Raw genomic sequence first — 18214 nt, 5'->3', positions numbered from 1 at the left:
CCTTAAAAAAAATAAATAAATTTCACCCTTAGCTAGCTGGGAATCTCCAGGAACAGATTTTTGAGTGGGTGTGCGATTGGGACCTATCCCGGCTAGTTTTATGTTACTTTCCTCTTGTGCTTTCTTTTACTTCCTTTCAGTCCTGAGCATCATTCAGGTCACCTGCCTTAGTTCCTTAATGCTCAGTCAGGGTGAGCTAGTCTGCCTGGCTGGGGCTGCTGAGAGTGGGAAGCTGGAGTCACCGTTGGAGAGTTTGCAGTGGTTATTTATTGATAACTGACAAGTTTTTGAAACTCAGAAGAAAAGTCCTGGAAGCAGAGCCAGGGTTGTGCTCTCTTACAGATACCCTTCTCTGCTTCATCAAAGGCCCCTAAAGGCAGGCAGCTCTTTCCAGGAGCCAAACAGAATTGTCCTGTTTTTTATTTTTATTTTTTTGTAAATATATATATATATATATATATACTCTTTTCTTCACTTTAAAGGTCAGATTTACTACAAATAGAAAATAATATTTTATGAGGCCTATGCAATGATTTTTTTTTAGAAATCTACATTACTTTTTTGATTACAATATTCCTAAGTGAAATTCAATACTAGATACAGCTAAATCTCCAATTTTTGAGAAACTAAATTAGAATAAATGCCTTAGTCTGTGGCATAATGAAGACTTCCCAGGTTTGGGCTTTTTTCTAGAAAAAAAAAAAAGAAGAAAGGACTTTCATGCGTGTACTAGTTTGTAACGTTAAGAAAGTAATCTCTTTTAACATCAGTCTGTTAAAAACTATACAGTAATTATTATAGGTTTGTAAGATAACTTTCATTTATTTTATTTTGATGTGGATTTTTAGCTCCAATCTGCCTGTAAGAATGAAAGATATATATTCTCTTGAAAAATAAAATAAGGGATTTGAGGAAATCTTGTGTGTTCGATATAAAGCAATTATTATTTTTTGAACAAAGTAGAATTAAAAACAGCTGCCTAAGAAGAATGAGGTGTAATCTTGTTGGTTTTACCAGTGTGTAAAGAATGGTTACTGTTACAAATAAGGAAAGGTGAAAGAGAACTATAATCCAGGAGTTGGGGAGATGGCTCAGTGGGTAAGAACATTTGCTATGCAAGCATGAAGACCAGGCTTTGAACCCCCAGCATCTATGTTAAAAGCCATGCATGCATGACTCTGTGTCTGTAACTTAGCTTTGGAAGACAGGAGACAGGTGGATCCTGGGAGTTTGTTGGCTAAACCAGGTTGCAATTCTGCTTCTATGAGACCCTGTCTCAAGCGAATAAGGTGGAAGGCTACAGAGGGAGTTGTATGCCCACCTCTGACTTCCACATGTATGTGCACTCACACACAGTCATGCATCATATACACACCTACATGCATTGTACACAGCACACACACCCCCACACACAAATTGCAAGCCAGAAGTTACCACCTAAGGAAAGTAAGTTTTGAATTTTAAGTCTGTTTTCTAAAACCAGGGCAGAGGCTCCATATTCAACACATGCATGCACACACACAACATGTGTATATAAAATTTACTGACTTCAGCACACACACACACACACACACACACACACACACACACACACACACACACCCTTCAGTTGTACCTGGCCCCCGAATCAAGGACCCTTGTAAACTTTCAAATCAATTCTATCTTTGTAAGATAAGTCTTCCTAAAATACACCTTTCATTTTGGCACCTATGGCCTTAACCGTCTCCAGCCGCTAGATTTTTGTTTCCCCCAAAGCCAAAGGTCTATTATTTCCAGACTTTTCCTGGTATAGCCGGACTGTTATCCTCACTGTTCTCCACACAGGCTCCATCACATTCTCTCTTTTTAATGGACACTCTTCCCCTTCTCCACTTGTTGGGATCTTATCTAACAGGAGCTTGTGAAGAACCAGCTTGAGCCAGAGACTTTTCATGACATTCTCATCCTCCTGCTTTTTAACCCTCTTTTGTCTATAGCTCAGAACCCCTGCCAAGTCACAGGCTTCAAAACCCTGCCTCACACATCCCCAAGTCTTCTGTGGGTCCCAAGACAATAAGTAGCCATGAAATATGCCCTGTCTAATTTGAATGCAGATAGATGACTGCCACGGGGATTTGTATGGCTGGTGTACGGATAGGGCATTTTTGGCGTGGATGGATGTATTTGAGGTCACTAGCATTGTTTGCTTTACCTGAACTTTTCATATTCCTGACTGAACGCAGCTTGTCAAGGTGCCCGCCAGAAGCACAAGACAGCTGCCTGGTGATACAAGGAAATGACAGTTTGGCTTGTTGCGTAGGAAGCTCTGCTGTGATCTTTTCTTTTCTTTCCTGGCAGACTTTTGGTTTGACTCTTACTCTGTTCTAAGTTCTTTCCTCTCCGTTTGTACTTTCTCTTGTGCTGCTTTCAACAATGAACTATGTATGGATGCTTTAGGCTTGCAAGTGTTCCTGTCTTTTCTTGGGGGGAAACTACTTGAATACTTAGAAAATTGGGAACTATGACATCTATGTTCAGTCAGTTAGATGCAAAAAAAATTTCTTGAATTTCTTATCTTTTCAAACGTTGAGATAGACTCATATGCCACTCTGTTGTGTGGGGAGACGAAGTGGGCAAAGATTTGGGGATTATGATTTGTTAGAAGCTCATGTAACTTAAAGTGGTAGATCTTACTTTAACAAAGCAAAACAGCAAAGCAGGAAAGGTTTCTGATCTTACAGAACGTTTTCTAAAATGTTAAAACCTGAGATGGAAAGACTAATCTGTGGTGTGAGGGCGAATAATATTCCACAGTGTCATGAATGGCTTTCTCTCCACTGTGTTACAGTGGCCAATGGCCAGGATAGGCTTGTAATCTCGTTTAAAAGATTATTTGATCTCTTAGTCATGTTCTCCCTGGTCACTGGCAGGGGGAAGACTGCAGTCATTTAGGAGGGAAGGGTTATTGGTCATGTGTAATAAGCCGGCTTAGGTTTTACCTAGCTGCTCGATTCTTGCCCATTATCCTAGCTGTGAAAAAAAAAATACCGCCTCATGTGTAGAAGTTTGGCTCTTTCCATCTCTCCAAAAGCGAGAGGCCGTGTGGCACAGAGGCAGGGACGAGCCTTGGCTACCATGAAGCCACTGAACCTTGGTACATTAATCTTTTAGGGGCCTAAATGCCAGGATCTGTAAATGACAGTGTTGAGTTACCTTTCTGATCTCGTAGGTTCTAAAGTTGAATGCTCATTTTTTTTTTTTGAACCACTTAAATTCTGTGAACACGAGCCAGCCTTTTCCCAGTCCCCTCTCCTATGTTACCACTGCGGTCAGGAGGCTCAGTAGCTCTTCTATGTAGCATTTTGCTTTTGGTAGTACTGTTACATTGGTAGTAGTATTTTATTAAAGCGCTTTAGCTTGCGTGGTAATGAACTCTGAACTCCAGCCATCAAATGAGTGGGATCTCGGTGGTCTGAGAGAGTTAGTGGACTGCCAACATCACAGCCCCATCCCTGTCCGCAAGCTGGAAATGAGCAGAAGCCTGGATGGTCCAAAAGTCATTTTATATTTAGCCTTGGAATTTGTCTTTGAACATTCATCTGAATATGGATGAGTCACAAATTGACTTCATACAAATTAGCAAACTTTCTTGGAGCCGATTCTGTTGTTTGCTGCTCTTCATTCCTTCCTGCATGCTAGGCACAGGCAGGCTCTCAAGAGTAGCAGCCAGGTCAGAGCTGTCCTCTGTTTTTTTTTTTTTTTTTTTTTTTTTTTCCTAGAGAAGCTGAGGTGGGATGTAAGTCTTTGCCTGTCCTGTTGAGTCTGAGTAGACTGTAGAGTAGACTATAGAGGCAGGTCCAAGAGCATATCGAGGGGTCTATAGAGGCAGGTCACTGGGAAGATCCAAGAGCATATCGATCGAGGGGACTGTAGAGACAGGTCACTGGGAAGATCCAAGAGCATATTGAGGGGACTGTAGAGGCAGGTTACTGGGAAGATCCAAGAGCATATCGAGGGGACTGTAGAGGCAGGTCATTGAGCAGTTCCAAGAGCATATCGAGTGGGAGAAACGTGGGCAAAGTGATGATGAGAAGCACAGCAGACTCTGCTCGTGAACGTGTCGGTTCTGTGGTTGGATTCATCTTTTGAATGAATAACCCAGCTCTGTAGGCACTGGAAAGTTCTGAATTTTAGCAGATTGCAGGTTTCTGTGTTGTCGAAGTCAAGTTCGGAGAGTAAAGACCGTTTGGCCATTAGGGTTATTTTTAAAGAACCCTTTCCACATATTTAGGTATCTGGTTTCCTACTTAGATCGTGTAATTAGTAACTGATTCTGATTTTTTTTTTACCATAGTACATTTTCCAGTATTTATTCTGCATGTTTATAGTTCAGTACTGGAAAAATTCCTCCCTCACATCTGTTCTAGATTAGTTCCCTATTCCAGTTATGTTTTCCTGTTTTATCAACTGTGGTGAAGAGAATAGAAAGCCATATTTTAAAGATTTCTGCTATTTAAGTGCAGTAAAATTGAATAAATTGTCTTATTCTAATTTCTGAAAAAATTTTATTCCCCTGTTAAAAAGCAACAATAGAAAAACTGGATAAAAATTGCAACGTATTTACCATAGCGCCAACACCATTTTATAGTTGTGGAATCACTTTTTAATTTTTCAAACATTTTTTGAGAGACTCTTGTTCCAGTGTCTTGGGTCTCTGTATTCTTTGGCATGACTATTTCTTTGGGTGACTTTACTGAGCCCTCAATCCAGTTCTTTATCAGAGTAAGCACTCTGTAAGGCCTTTGATGAATCTATGAAACCGGATTGCAAGAAGCTTATTCAGAATATTCTCTTTTCTTTATTCTTACCCACCCACAGCCCTCTGAGCTTCCTGATGTCGTTTTACTCCTGGTTCAGGCACAAGAGGTGCAGAGAAAGTCCATTCTACACCACTGTGCACCACTGGGCCTAACCTACTGAGTCACTCAGACTGACAAATGTAGACCCAATTTAGTCATTTGAAGGAGTTGTTGTCCTACTTTGTGTGTGCACACAGATGTGTTTTGTGTGTGTGTGTGTGTGTGTGTGTGTGTGTGTGTAATTAAGTCAGTAATATATGCTGTATTTATATGGTTCTGTCTGGAGTGGTGGCTAGAGGTCTATCCCTCTTTACTGATGTTGCTTTTGTGGCAGTTGATAGGCTGGGTCAGACTAGCTTGTTGGTGAGCTTTGAGAATCCTGGTGTTTCCACCCATGGTTTCTAGACCAGGGATTGTAGATGTGCACTCTTACAGGCAGCGTGGCTTTCTTCGTGGGTGTGGGGGAATCTAAGCTGAAGTGCTCATGCCTCCATGGTGTGTACTTTACAGACATCTCTGGGTGTCTCTTTGTTTCGATGAGCCATTTGTGATGCCTTTGCAAGACTTCATTCTTATTTTCTTCACTGCCCCTGTCCTTGGTTTAAAAGTGTTGACATTGGTGACATCCTCCCATGGAGTTGTAGATTTCCAACCATGCCTCTTACTGTGCTTTCTGGCCCTTTATGCTTCTTGTCAAGGCCTTCAGATCATTTATGTATGTGCCACCCACAGGCTGAGGGTGCCCTTTTCTCGCCTCTCACCTGCTGCCCTTCCCTCTCTCACCTGCTGCCCTTCCCTCTCTCACCTGCTGCCCTTCCCCCCCATCACCTGCTGCCCTTCCCCTTCTCACCTGCTGCCCTTCTCCCTCTCACCTGCTGCCCTTCCCTCTCTCCCCTGCTGCCCTTCCCCCCATCACCTGCTGCCCTTCCCCCTCTTACCTGCTGCCCTTCTCCCTCTCACCTGCTGCCCTTCCCCCTCACCTGCTGCCCTTCCCCCTCTCACCTGCTGCCCTTCCCCCTCTCACCTGCTGCCCTTCCCCCTCTCACCTGCTGCCCTTCCCCCTCTCACCTGCTGCCCTTCCCCCTCTCACCTGCTGCCCTTCCCCCTCTCACCTGCTGCCCTTCTCCCTCTCACCTGCTGCCCTTCCCCCTCTCACCTGCTGCCCTTCTCCCTCTCACCTGCTGCCCTTCTCCCTCTCACCTGCTGCCCTTCCCCCTCTCACCTGCTGCCCTTCTCCCTCTCACCTGCTGCCCTTCCCCCTCTCACCTGCTGCCCTTCCCCCTCTCACCTGCTGCCCTTCCCCCTCTCACCTGCTGCCCTTCCCCCTCTCACCTGCTGCCCTTCTCCCTCTCACCTGCTGTCCTTCCCCCCTCACCTGCTGCCCTTCCCCCTCTCACCTGCTGCCCTTCTCCCTCTCACCTGCTGCCCTTCCCTCTCTCACCTGCTGCCCTTCCCCTTCTCACCTGCTGCCCTTCCCCCTCTCCCCTGCTGCCCTTCCCCTTCTCACCTGCTGCCCTTCCCCTTCTCACCTGCTGCCCTTCCCCCCTCACCTGCTGCCCTTCCCCCTCTCACCTGCTGCCCTTCTCCCTCTCACCTGCTGCCCTTCCCTCTCTCCCCTGCTGCCCTTCCCCCCTCACCTGCTGCCCTTCCCCTCTCACCTGCTGCCCTTCCCCCTCTCACCTGCTGCCCTTCCCCTTCTCACCTGCTGCCCTTCCCCCTCTCACCTGCTGCCCTTCCCCCTCTCACCTGCTGCCCTTCCCCCTCTCACCTGCTTTCCTTCCCCCTCTCACCTGCTGCCCTTCCCCCTCTCACCTGCTGTCCTTCCCCCCCTCACCTGCTGTCTCTTCCCCCTCTCACCTGCTGCCCTTCCCCCTCTCACCTGCTGCCCTTCCCCCTCTCACCTGCTGTCTCCTCCCACCCCACCCCCACCTGCTGTCACCTTCCATCCTTCCAGACATTACTTTCTCCCCGACACAGGGTCTCTCGCACTGGAGCCAGGCTGGTTTCCAGGTTGTGAAGTCCCTCTCTAGCTTTCCAAGGTTGTTGCAGCTGGGCACCGTTATGCCCGGCTCTTCTACAGGTTTTAGACACATCTCCAAGCTGGTGCAGACATGAAGTCGCTTTCTTTGTTAGACAGATAGGGCACTTCCTTGCTGTCCTTGCCTTTTTCACTGAACAGTCTATCTCTGAGTTGGTTCCATATCAGTGGAGGGAATCTTAGATACCTTCCTCTTAGTGTGTCTCAGCGATCGCTTCGTATGGCTGGCCGTGCATCATTCACTTAGCAGGCCCTGTGCTGATAGACGTTTAGGAAGTTCCAAGTCTGTAGTTAGAAGTGTTGTCGCAATAAATGCGTTGAGGAGGATTTTATACTTGTGCAAATATATTTATAACATTCCTAGAAGTGAGTTGCTGGGCCAAAGAGTAAATATGGTAGTAGCCTGATAAACAAGGCAAAATTGTCCTCCACAGAAGTTGTAGAGTTTATACCTCTCTTGAAACAAAGGCAAATACCAGTTAATGCATATTCTTGGCAGCAAGGTACATTTCTTAACGTTGGGATTTTTCTCAGTCTGGTAAGTGAAAACTGTTGGTGTGGTTTTACTTTCTGTTACTCTTATGAGTAAGTGTGAACACCTTTTCCTATATTCAAGAGTCATTTCTCTTTCCTCTTTTGTGAAGCATCTTCTAGACCCTTTGCCATGTTTTGGGAGGTGGAGGGAATTAAACATCCCTGTGCAGACTCTGTTACAGTATACATTTCTGCTGGCGTAATCTGAATGGCACCACATTCCCCCCGCCTTTGAACTTTGCTTATGGTCTTGTGGTTACGTAGATTGTAAAATATATGGTCTTACTTGTCAGTATTCACTCTGGGGACTTCTGGATCTTGTCAGTTAGAAAACCCCACTCCACCCCATGTTTATGAAGGATTTCATGTTGATTTGTATCCTTCTGTCATTTCTATTTTAGGTTTTCATATTTGATTCTCTTGTCTTGGTGTATGGTATGGAAGCAGTCCAATGTAGTGTGTTTTCCTAGTGGCCATCCAGCTGCCCCAGCCCCATTTGTCAGTAGTCTGCTCTCTCCAGTTCGCTGCTTCTGGAAGCAGGGCTGATTCATCCACTTCCTGTTTTCACACCTTTGCCGTGACTGAACATGAATACACTCCTGCTTTTCCTCACGCCGAGCCCCTCTGCAGTGGTGCTGCTGTCTTTCACTGTGCTGCCTCTGCCTTCCTCTGCCTTCCTCAACAGCCCCAGCAGCCTGGCAGTCTTTTGAGTGGATCCAGGCTGACTAGAAGGCTTGCCAGTTCTCATGGTGCAGAGATCAGCCCCAAAGGAATCCTAAGTATACTACAGTTCATTCATGAGACGTCAAACCCAAGGTCGCCCCTGGCTCTCGATCTTCACGGCTGACCAGCTCTCTAGAAGCCGAGCCACATTACCAGTGTCCTCTACTCTTGAAGTCTGGCTTGTTTCTCTCCATGCGGAACCCCCCTCTCCTGCCATCTCTGCTTTGTCTGACTGAGTGGGCTTTTCCTTCCTATACTTTCCAGGGGAACCAATATGGCAGAAAGCAGTACTGGTGTTTCCACTCTGTGCTGGCCAGCTCCAGAACCCTCGTCTTCCTCTACTGGAACTGTGGCTGTGGATGGACAGAATGAAACCTCTCACTGAACGGGAACCATTTTTGTTTTGCACCCTGGCTTTGTCGTGCCAGGAGAGCACGTCCAGGCTACTAGGGCTAAACCCACTCTATCCTTGGCTCCTGGCAGTGCGCTTTAATAAAAGACTTCCTTCCACTTTGAACTACCGCCCCAGGCATCTTCCCCCTCCAAACCTGCCTAGGCCACCTTGCCTGTTCTTTATGATTTGAGCCTTACTTTTTGATCCTGTTTGTTATCTCCACCTTCAGACTTCCCTCTGAGGGCGGTGGTACACTCTGCCCTGTATCAGTTTGGCTTAGAAGTTATTTTGGTCAAATATACTTTATGTAAATTGAAGTTGGTTAAAGCAACAACGGTTTGCTCCACAATGTATCTTAAGCTATTAGGTTTTGAGTGGTGTTATTAGAGCCTCATGGGAGTGGTCCAGCACTACTGACTCATTCTTGAGGCTTTTTTTTTTTAATAGTCTTTTCATTTTTAGCTACAGCAGCATGGTGTTGCTCGAGACATCAAAATGTTAAGGCAAGCCAGCTTAGCCGTTCAGCGGCTGGGGAGAGTTGGACAAAAGTGATCTTAACTAAGTAGTAGCAGAGGCTACTTGGAACGAATCAAAACATCTAGTAGCAAGATAAAAACATGTTGGCTTGATTGTTTTCTTTTTCCTTCATTAAAAAGGTCATGTGTATACAGTACAGGACACTCAGAAAAAAATATAGATAAGGAATAGAAGGACAAAAGAATAAAGAGCTGCAGATGAGTTTATGACTAACTTACGCTGCCCCTCTGTGTTGGGAAGGCATTTTGTGCACTGACTCTGTTCACTGTCATCAGTTGCCCTGATTGACCTGAGTCCCTCAAGTATTATTTTATCACCTTGTCCCCCAGACTTGGTTTCTGTTCCCTTTAGCCTTTCATTTTACAACTGGGGACTAGCCCACTTTTGATAAATTATAATTAGACTTAATATATAGGTTGCCATTCTTCTCCCTTCTGTCCGTTCTGCCTCAGCCTGGGTTCTCTAGACACTCCTGTTTGCTGTAAGTAGGACAGTTTGTAAATGAAGCCATTCTACCAAACCTTTCTCTCAAATTCCCAAAGGGGACTAGTTGAGAATTCCTGTGGAATTCATCCTTTTCCCTCCTTTCCTCCCTTCCTTCCTTCCTTCCTTCCTTCCTTCCTTTCTTTTTCCCTTCCTTCACCTCTCCATATGATATTTTTGAAGTTCATGCTTGCTAAATATTATCTGTACAAGTTAAGTAGTAGAAGTAGATACAAAGGAGTAGGTTTGCCTTACCGTGAATGCGGTTTGCCACAGAGAACTCATCTCAGTGGAGGGAGTTACTGCTCTTAGAGACGTGCTGCAGTGTACTCTAGGCCAGTCTTTGGCTCCAGATTCTCTTGCTCCAGCCCCTCAAGTGCAGGAACAACAGGCCTGTACCACTGTACTCAAGCATGGAGGAAAATGACTGAAGAGATTTTTCTCTAAAACAAGGTTGTCTGATATATGTTGTGTGCTATACCTGAGTCCAAGCCCATATGTATGTAAACTCACCAGTTACCACATCTCTCCAGAGCCAGACTAATGGCAGAATGAATCATTTTCAAAATGGGGCCCTAGAGGCTGCCCTCTTTGCAGTTGCTGTGTGAGTTGCTTACCATTCTTGCTTTGTTGTGGTTTAAAAAAATTTATCTCTGTGTGTGTGTGTGCATATATTTACATGCAACTAAGTGTGTGTGTGTGTGTGTATGTGTTGTGTGTCTGTGTGCATGTACTTGCATGCAACAAAGTGTATGTGTGTGTGTGTGTGCCACATGTGTACAGATGTCCACAGAGGTTGGAAGAGGCATTGGAGCCCTCTAGAGATACAAGTGATTGTGAGCTGCCACATGGGTGCTGGGATCTAAACCCATCTCCGTGTTACATTTTTTCCTCAAGCAGATAGATCAAGCAAGTTCCCATATCTTATAGCTGACATATAAGTTCATGATGGGAAGTGGGCAAATAGTAACCTCAAAGCTCAGCCATCTCAGTTATGATCATGGAAACAGTGCAGCTGTAGGCTCGGTGTGGACTGAAAATGATGTTAGGAGTACTCAGCATCATGAGCTCCTCAGGAGTACTCAGCATCATGAGCTCCTCAGGAGTACTCAGCATCATGAGCTCCTCAGGAGTACTCAGCATCATAAGTTCCTCAGGAGTACTCAGCATCAAGAGCTCCTCAGGAGTACTCAGCATCATGAGCTCCTGAGTTTGTGCTGTAGTGATAGATACTCCAACACCCATTCTGCTTCAGATGAGTATTCTAAATCAGCATGGGGAAATCCTACTTCTTTTGCCCAAAGAGCATCAAGTAAGTTATTCTGGCCAGTAAGACATGGAGGCTTTTAGGAAGCAATTCCTTGACATTAAAAGAGGGGAGATACATGTGGCTCCTGCTCTTTATTTGGATGTATGTGAGCATCCTGGCTAGAACAACTCTGGCCATCCTGACAGAAGCCACTTGAAGTTGGAGTGAATCTCAGGGAGCGTGGCAGAAACCTGAGCTTGACCTTGTGGAATTGCTGGCCACACTGTGCCTTTCTTTGGAACTTGCAGTTCTCTGAGATAACACAGTTCCTTGTATAAGTTAGTGAGATCTGGGACCTTGCCACTTGCAGTCAAAGCATCCCAAGTCACAGGCAGGTCCAAGCCATGAAGATTTGATCATATTCTGATAGCTTTCCTCTTATCAGAGGTTCTTTTATTTTCTCCCATCTATCTTCTGACTTCATAACTTGGATGTAGAGCCTATCTGGCCACTTCTTCTTCTGTCTTCTCTCAGTGCAATGTTCAGACCAGGGGTCTTCAGGAAAAACAGTAGGGAACAAGACAGCAGTACTGTCTCCACGGAGCCTTTTGACTTTAAGTAGCTAAGGGTAGGTAGGTAGGTAGGTAGGTAGGTAGGTAGGAAGGTAGGTTTGTCCCATTTGCCATTCATTCTTCTGATTCTGATGCTGGCTTTGATCTTGGACCCTTGTGTTTGGTACCTGATGACTTGAGCTCTAGATTGATATCTTTCCCTCTCTTCCTTCCCCTCCCCTCCTCCTTTTGTCTTTTACTTAGGGACTGGCCGCTGTAGGGACATAAGATGTTTTCTAGGAGTGAAAAGGAGTTTAATGAAATAAGTAGACCCCTGTGTTTTGAGTCTAGACTCTAGACCCTTAAGGTCAGGAGGAAGTAGGTTAGTATTGGTCTGTTTCTCACCCAGCTCCTTTTATTCAAGGCAACGAATAAGCAGCCACCCAAATGGTCTTCACTTCGGCCTCGCCATTTGCTACCTGAAACTTTGAGCAGATCCCAGAAGACATTGAATTTATTCTTTCAAATTTGTTACTGTCTACTTTCCCCCCTATTTTTTGCACTTATTCTGGCTTAAATGAAAGAGTATGAACTTGGTAAATTTTTTAAAAAGTAAAGAAAAATCTGCTACAGCTTAGTTGGGTTTCAGGGTTATTTTCCAGTGAGTTAATGTTAAGTCTTTAGGATGAGCCCTGTGTAGCTTATTAGTCTGTTTGGAAAAGGTAATGAGGATGATGTGGGGAATAATAAAAGTAGGAAGTGAGATTTGTATTATTGCTCACCAAAAGCCAGGAGGAGGAGGAGGAAGAGGAGGAGGAAGAGGATGAGGGAGAGGAAGAGGAGGAGGAAGAGGAGGAGGTGGGAGAATAGGAGGAGGAAGAGGAGGAGGAGGGAGAATAGGAGGAGGAAGAGGAAGAGGAGGGAGAATAGGAGGAGGAAGAGGAGGAGGAGGAAGAGAAGAAGAGGCGGAAGAGGAGGAGGAGGAAGAGGAGGAGGAGGAAGAGAAGAAGAGGCGGAAGAGGAGGAGGAGGAAGAGGAGGAGGAGGAAGAGGAGGAGGAGGAAGAAGAGGAGGAAGAGGAGGAGGAGGAGGAGGAGGAAGAAGAGGAGGAGGAGGAGGAAGAAGAGGAGGAAGAGGAGGAGGAGGAGGAGGAGGAGGAGGAGGAGGAGGAGGAGGAGACAGGGACACACTGTACAAGAGAAGAAGGTAAAGGACTGGGCTTGGGTCTTAATTTCTTGTGGACCAGAATTTCTGGTCAACCAAATTAGGAGATAGTGAAATACCCCCTCTAGTGGCGAGGGGCCAGATTCTACACTTGGCTGCTGTGGTGAGTGCTGGAATGGAAGATTTCTAAGATGTCTGTGTGCTAAAAGGGATCCTGAGTCCTTGGAGTTAAGATCTTTAGTGCAGGTTTCCTTACCAGGAAACAGGTTTATCGGGATAAAAACTCAGTGGAAAACGTAGAGGTCGAGATAGTGGAGGGATGTTCAGAGTCCATTTTTATGAAGGTTGTAGAATGGTCCCAAGTTAGATCATTACTGCTAAACTTATTGTTAGAAAGAAGTGATACAGTAGGTGTCTTTTAATTCCATCCAGAGAGAGAGAGAGAGAGAGAGAGAGAGAGAGAGAGAGAGAGAGAGAACAACAGAGAGAGACACACACATAGAGACAGAGACAGAGAGACAGGCAGAGAGACAGAGAGACAGAGAGAAGTCATATTAAAAGTTGTGGGTTGGGTTTTTAAGGTGGTTTAGGTGACAAAGGCACTTTCTGCCAGACCCGGTGACCCAGACTCAATCCCTAGAACTACATAGCAGAAAGAGAAAACTGACTCTGGCACGTTATCCTTTGACCCTCTCAGTTCTCACACACATACATATAATAAATATAAAAACTTAAAAATGACAAAGCAGGTAATGCCATGCAGCAGCATTCACAGACACACATGTAGCATGTGCAGCAGCATTCACAGACATACATGTAGCATGTGCAGCAGCATTCACTGACATTTGTGTAGCATGCTGGCTGTACATTTTCAAAGTGTGACCTTGGTTGGAAATCTTTAGTAGTAATTCTGACCACCAGATATTTAATTTTCGTATTAGAAGTGATTTAATTTCTGCCTGGAGACAGGCAGTGAAGCTAACTGTACTGAATACTGTATTTCCCAAGATTCAGTGCACTTGAAAGATGTCTCGCGTTGTGAATGCATGTTGCTGATAATAGAGATTGTGATTGTTTATAAGTCTCAAAGGCCAGTTTTCTTTTTATGTGCGTTCCTTGTTCTGTGTACACCTGTGTGGTGTTCATACCACAGCACACATGTACAGGTCAGTGGACACATGTGGGAGTTGGTTCGCCCTTCCCAGCCTATAGGTCCTGGGGATAAAACTCAGGTTGGCTTAAAAGCAAATGTCTTTACCTAGTGAGCCCTCTCACTGGCACATGGTATGGCCACAATTCTGTGACTATTTTAATTCCTGCTTGGGAAGATTTTTTTTATGCTCATTTAAAGATTTTCGAAGAGGTAAAAGTTCAGAGAATAGTATTTTTCTGACACTCTGATATAACCAGGAAGATTTAAATACTGCACCGTCTCTAGTGCAGAAAAAAGTGGCTAAGGTACAAGATGATAAACTGTGGTACAAGAACATAAATGGTATGCCATTTATGTATTTATGCATTTTTATTTATGTATTTACTTGAGACAGGCTCTTATTATATAACTTTGGCTGGTCTGGAATTCACTATGTAGATCAGGCTGGCCTTGAACTAAAAAAGATCCACTTGCCCAAGCATCTAAAGAGCTAGGATTAAAGGCATATGCCCCCATGACTGCTGTCATGTATTCTTTTTAAGTATTAAATCTTCTTATCCTCAAGAAAGTTGAGGCTTGTATATAATTTTTAACATGTATAGTGGTATTTCTTATTGCCACAGTGACGGTAATTATAAGGAAATACAAATGAACACTTTATGTGGATGTGGCCAAGGAGAGAGTGTGGCATTCTGACATGGACTTTCATGGAGCTGGAGAGCTCAGCAAGCAGCCCATGGAGGTACTCATCTCTCAGGCAAGAGGAACTAGGTCTGGAAGGAGGGCAGGGTCACCTTGTGGGGAAACCCAGGACCTGGAGGTAGAGGTCAGCAAGGAACAAGAGAGTAAGTTAGGCGAGTGAGAGTGAGAATTAGGATCCTGGTGAGTGAGTCCACAGATAATGCAGAAAGCGACTTAACTCTAAATGATTCGTTTGTGTCTATGGGAGAAGTAAGCTGATTGGGCGGTCCCCACTGAATTAGCGTGACTGGGGTAAGGTTGTCTGCAAGAAGTGAGTAGATCTCAGAGGCAAAGAAAGACCACTGTACCTCAGTGACTGCTTGCTTCTATATATAAAAGTTGATATTAAGAATCGATATGATGATGGTATTGCCAAAATTAGGCATGCATTGGTGTGTGCAAAGATTTGCAGTAAACAGGCTTGAGTAGAGGGTGCAGGCTCCAACCCCTGTTTGACATCTCAGGCAAGTATACATCCTAGTTTGTATTCACATAGATACAGTATTTTTAGCACTCTTATTTATGCATACTCATTTTTATTGAGATCTCTGGAGAAAGGTGGTGCCTCTGGAGGCTCAGAGGGGATAAATGGAATTAGTAAATTAGAGCAGATGGGGTTAAATGATAGGAGGAGGACTTGGACCCAGGGCCCCACGAAGATGTCTCCCTCATTCGTTCACTGTGCTTCTTTCCCGGGGTTGCTATAGCAAAGTGCTGTAAGCTGGTGGAATGGCCAGGAGCCCCCGGAAGCTCTAGGGAAGAATCTCTGTTTTCCTTGGCTTGTGACTGCTTCACTCCACCTCTACGTCTATGGCTGTATGGCTGTATTGGCTTCCTTTCTGTTCTGGGTTTTCTCTTTGGGATCTCTTAAACCCATTTCTGCCTTTCTATCATTAGATTTAGGGTACTATGGGGTAGCTGGGACACTCTTATCTATTGGTACTCAACAATACCCATGAGGACGTTTTCCAAATAAGGTAATACAGCCACTGGGGATGGGCTCATACACTTAACTTTTCAGCACCCTTCTCCCCTGATCCTGATATATTGATTGTATGCATTTAGTGCTACATCTTCCTTTTGTACTGAGAAAGTAAGATTCTGTCTGGAAAATGGGCAAGTAGGCTAGGAACTTTGAGCTAGAAGGTGGAGGGACACTAAGGAAATTCTGCCTGGTGCTAAGTGTTAAACTTTAAGAGATCAAGTATCTCTTCAACTCAAGCTTCAGACAGAGTGAACTGGTTGGTATAAAGTGAAAAAATGTTCTTTCCAAAAGGCCGTCAATGAGAAAGCCTTTGTGGAGAACCGAAGGAATTCATACAGAAGTTCCCCCAAAGTTGTTGAGTCAGCTTAAACAACTAAAATAAATTAAAATATTCAGTTTTGCATGATTGACATGACTAAAAGCTGACTATTATAGTTCTTGTGTAATTAGACCAAAAGGTAGAGTGGGAAAGGAGAGACATTTGTAATGGGTTTCAGTCAGTATGATCAGTTTCTTACATTTGATTACATTAGAATGCCTCACTTGGGTCTTCTAAGTCAAAATAACCCATGTATGTAAATTCTGTGACAGAGACTTGTGACACTTGTATGCAGTTAGGCTCCCAGTTCAGGCACGCTCAGACAACACTTGTGTAAATGACGCAAGTCTGATGACACCCACACCGGATAGCCCCAACCTTATACTGTTTCTTTCCTGGAGACTCTTGGATGTTAGGAGAGCTGTTCATTACTGGGCCATATCTTGTTCCTTTTCATTTTTTGGTTTTGTTTGTTTGTTTTTGCATGTAACTTGTGTTTTCTTTATGGAAACCAAGGCTTTCCCTTTACTCTGCTAGCCTAGAAATTTCTCCAGAATACATCATGGTGTGCTTATTTCATTAGCCCTGACCAGTGACATGAGCCTCTCAGGCCTGGCACTGATTCTTCCAGGGAGGTGCTTCTGTGTGTGGATCACCTTTCTCTGCTCTTGGAACTGGTTTTCTCTGGCTTTAGAAGGCCTGCTGTTCCCCCCCCCCCTCTCTCCTATTTTTACTTTTGGTCTGGGTTGTGTAATTTCTATTCATCGCTTTGCAAGCAACAAATTTGTCCTTCAGAGAGTCGGTTACACATTTTATTTTATTTTTTTTCTGTGGGAATTTAAAATTTATAAATGATGCCTAAAGAATTTGCCAATCCATTATTTTGATTTCTATATCTAGAATTCAATAACATATACAAATAGAGCATGTTTACTTCTGTAAGCATGGTCTACATCAGAAATGTAAGGCTGTTTAATTTTTGGGAAATATTGGTGCAATAGCAACTTTAAGAGAGGGACCCCCTCACCCCGTTACCCAAAACAGGCAGGTATGGTGTCACACACCTTTAATCCCAGCACTGGAGAGGCAAGGCCAGGTGAATCTTCAAGTTCTAGGCTAGCCTGGCCTACAAAGCAAGGTCCAGAACAGTCAGGGCTACACAGAGAAACCCCCATTTTGAAAAACCAACCAAACAAACAAACAAACAAACAAAAAATTAGAGAGGTCAAAGGGAAAGATCTTTTGGTCATTTCCACATATATTGCAAACATATTTGCTAAATTAATATCCATTCAAGAGCAGTTCTTGGCAATCTTTTAAGAGCCAACATCATAATTAACAATTTTCAAACAACATTGAAAACTGATACTGAATTACATGAGCAAGATCCCTTTAAAATGTGTCCCCACCACTCTGGATCCGGATTTTTAGATTAAAAAGTACCTTGGTAAACAGGATCTTAAAGCAAGCACTGATATATCAGGGGCCTAATACAACAGAGATGTATTCTTCCCCCAGGGATAAGTCCAAGTTGCCTCACAGCTTTCCTCAGTGTGGTGGTTTGGGCACGAAGGTTGCTTCCCACACTGGGCTCCACTGTTTCCCACCACCTTGGATTCTTCTGTTTCCAGTTGGTTGCAAGCTAGGGTGGAGGATATTCAGTTTCCTTTCAGGTCACCTTGGTCTGTCAGTGACACACATGCTTTCTGTTTATTGTTCCACATTCCATTGTCGCGGATGAGACACGTGACCTTACCTATGTGCAAGGTGTGTGGGTTGGCGGGCAGGGTGAAAATGGGAACTAGTGTCTGACTGGGCATGCGCGGGTAAGGACTAAACTTTCTTATCTGTGGTTGGCAGGTGTGGAGTTGGGAGCACTGTCAGAGAGGGCCCAGTAGCAGTTTACATCGAACTTGAGAACAGATACATCTTTGGTCTCAAAATTCTCCTTTCACCAATTTTTTTCTCCAAAAGTTCCTTGCAAAATATATGCATATTATATTTTAAGATACACCTAGCAATTCTGAAGTAATAAAAGATTGGAAATATAGCAAGTGTCCTCTGAAAGGGCCAGGGTAAATACAATATTGTGTGTCCTTTCAGTGGAAGGCACCCTAGCCACGGAGATGGACAAGCAGGGGTATATTCTTGCTGACGACAGAGGGAGAAGTGAGGCAGAAACCCTGCATTTCTACCACTTACCTGAAAGGAGATACATACACACACACAATGCTCATACATGCATTGAATTTGTGTACAAAGATCACAAAAAGTGGGGAAGAATCACAAGAAGCTGGTGACAGTGGCCACTTCTGACTTAGTCTGAGGTTCTGGAGGAGAGAATCACGGAGAGACGAGTTGCACTGTGTGTGCTTTTGCGTCTCCATCGTGTGCCTGCTTATAAACATCAGTTGTAGGGGTGGCGGCATCTGCCCTGGAAAGATGGCTGTAATACACTGTTGCTTGAGAAACAACGATTTATCAGATGTATGGACAGCAGGGTCTC

The 18214-nt window shown here is 44.4% G+C and overlaps 1 long non-coding RNA gene across 1 annotated transcript in view; it reads left to right on the top strand.

Annotated features, from left to right (window-relative positions):
• The window catches only part of LOC134478966 (uncharacterized), a 62562-nt gene that overhangs the window by 2996 nt on the left and 41352 nt on the right, over positions 1-18214 (top strand). The window lies entirely within an intron of this gene.

This window comes from Rattus norvegicus, chromosome 5 (assembly GCF_036323735.1).
Source record: "Rattus norvegicus strain BN/NHsdMcwi chromosome 5, GRCr8, whole genome shotgun sequence".
In the NCBI taxonomy this organism is placed as follows: Eukaryota; Metazoa; Chordata; class Mammalia; order Rodentia; family Muridae; genus Rattus; species Rattus norvegicus.
This window is presented reverse-complemented; position numbering and strand designations above follow the sequence as displayed.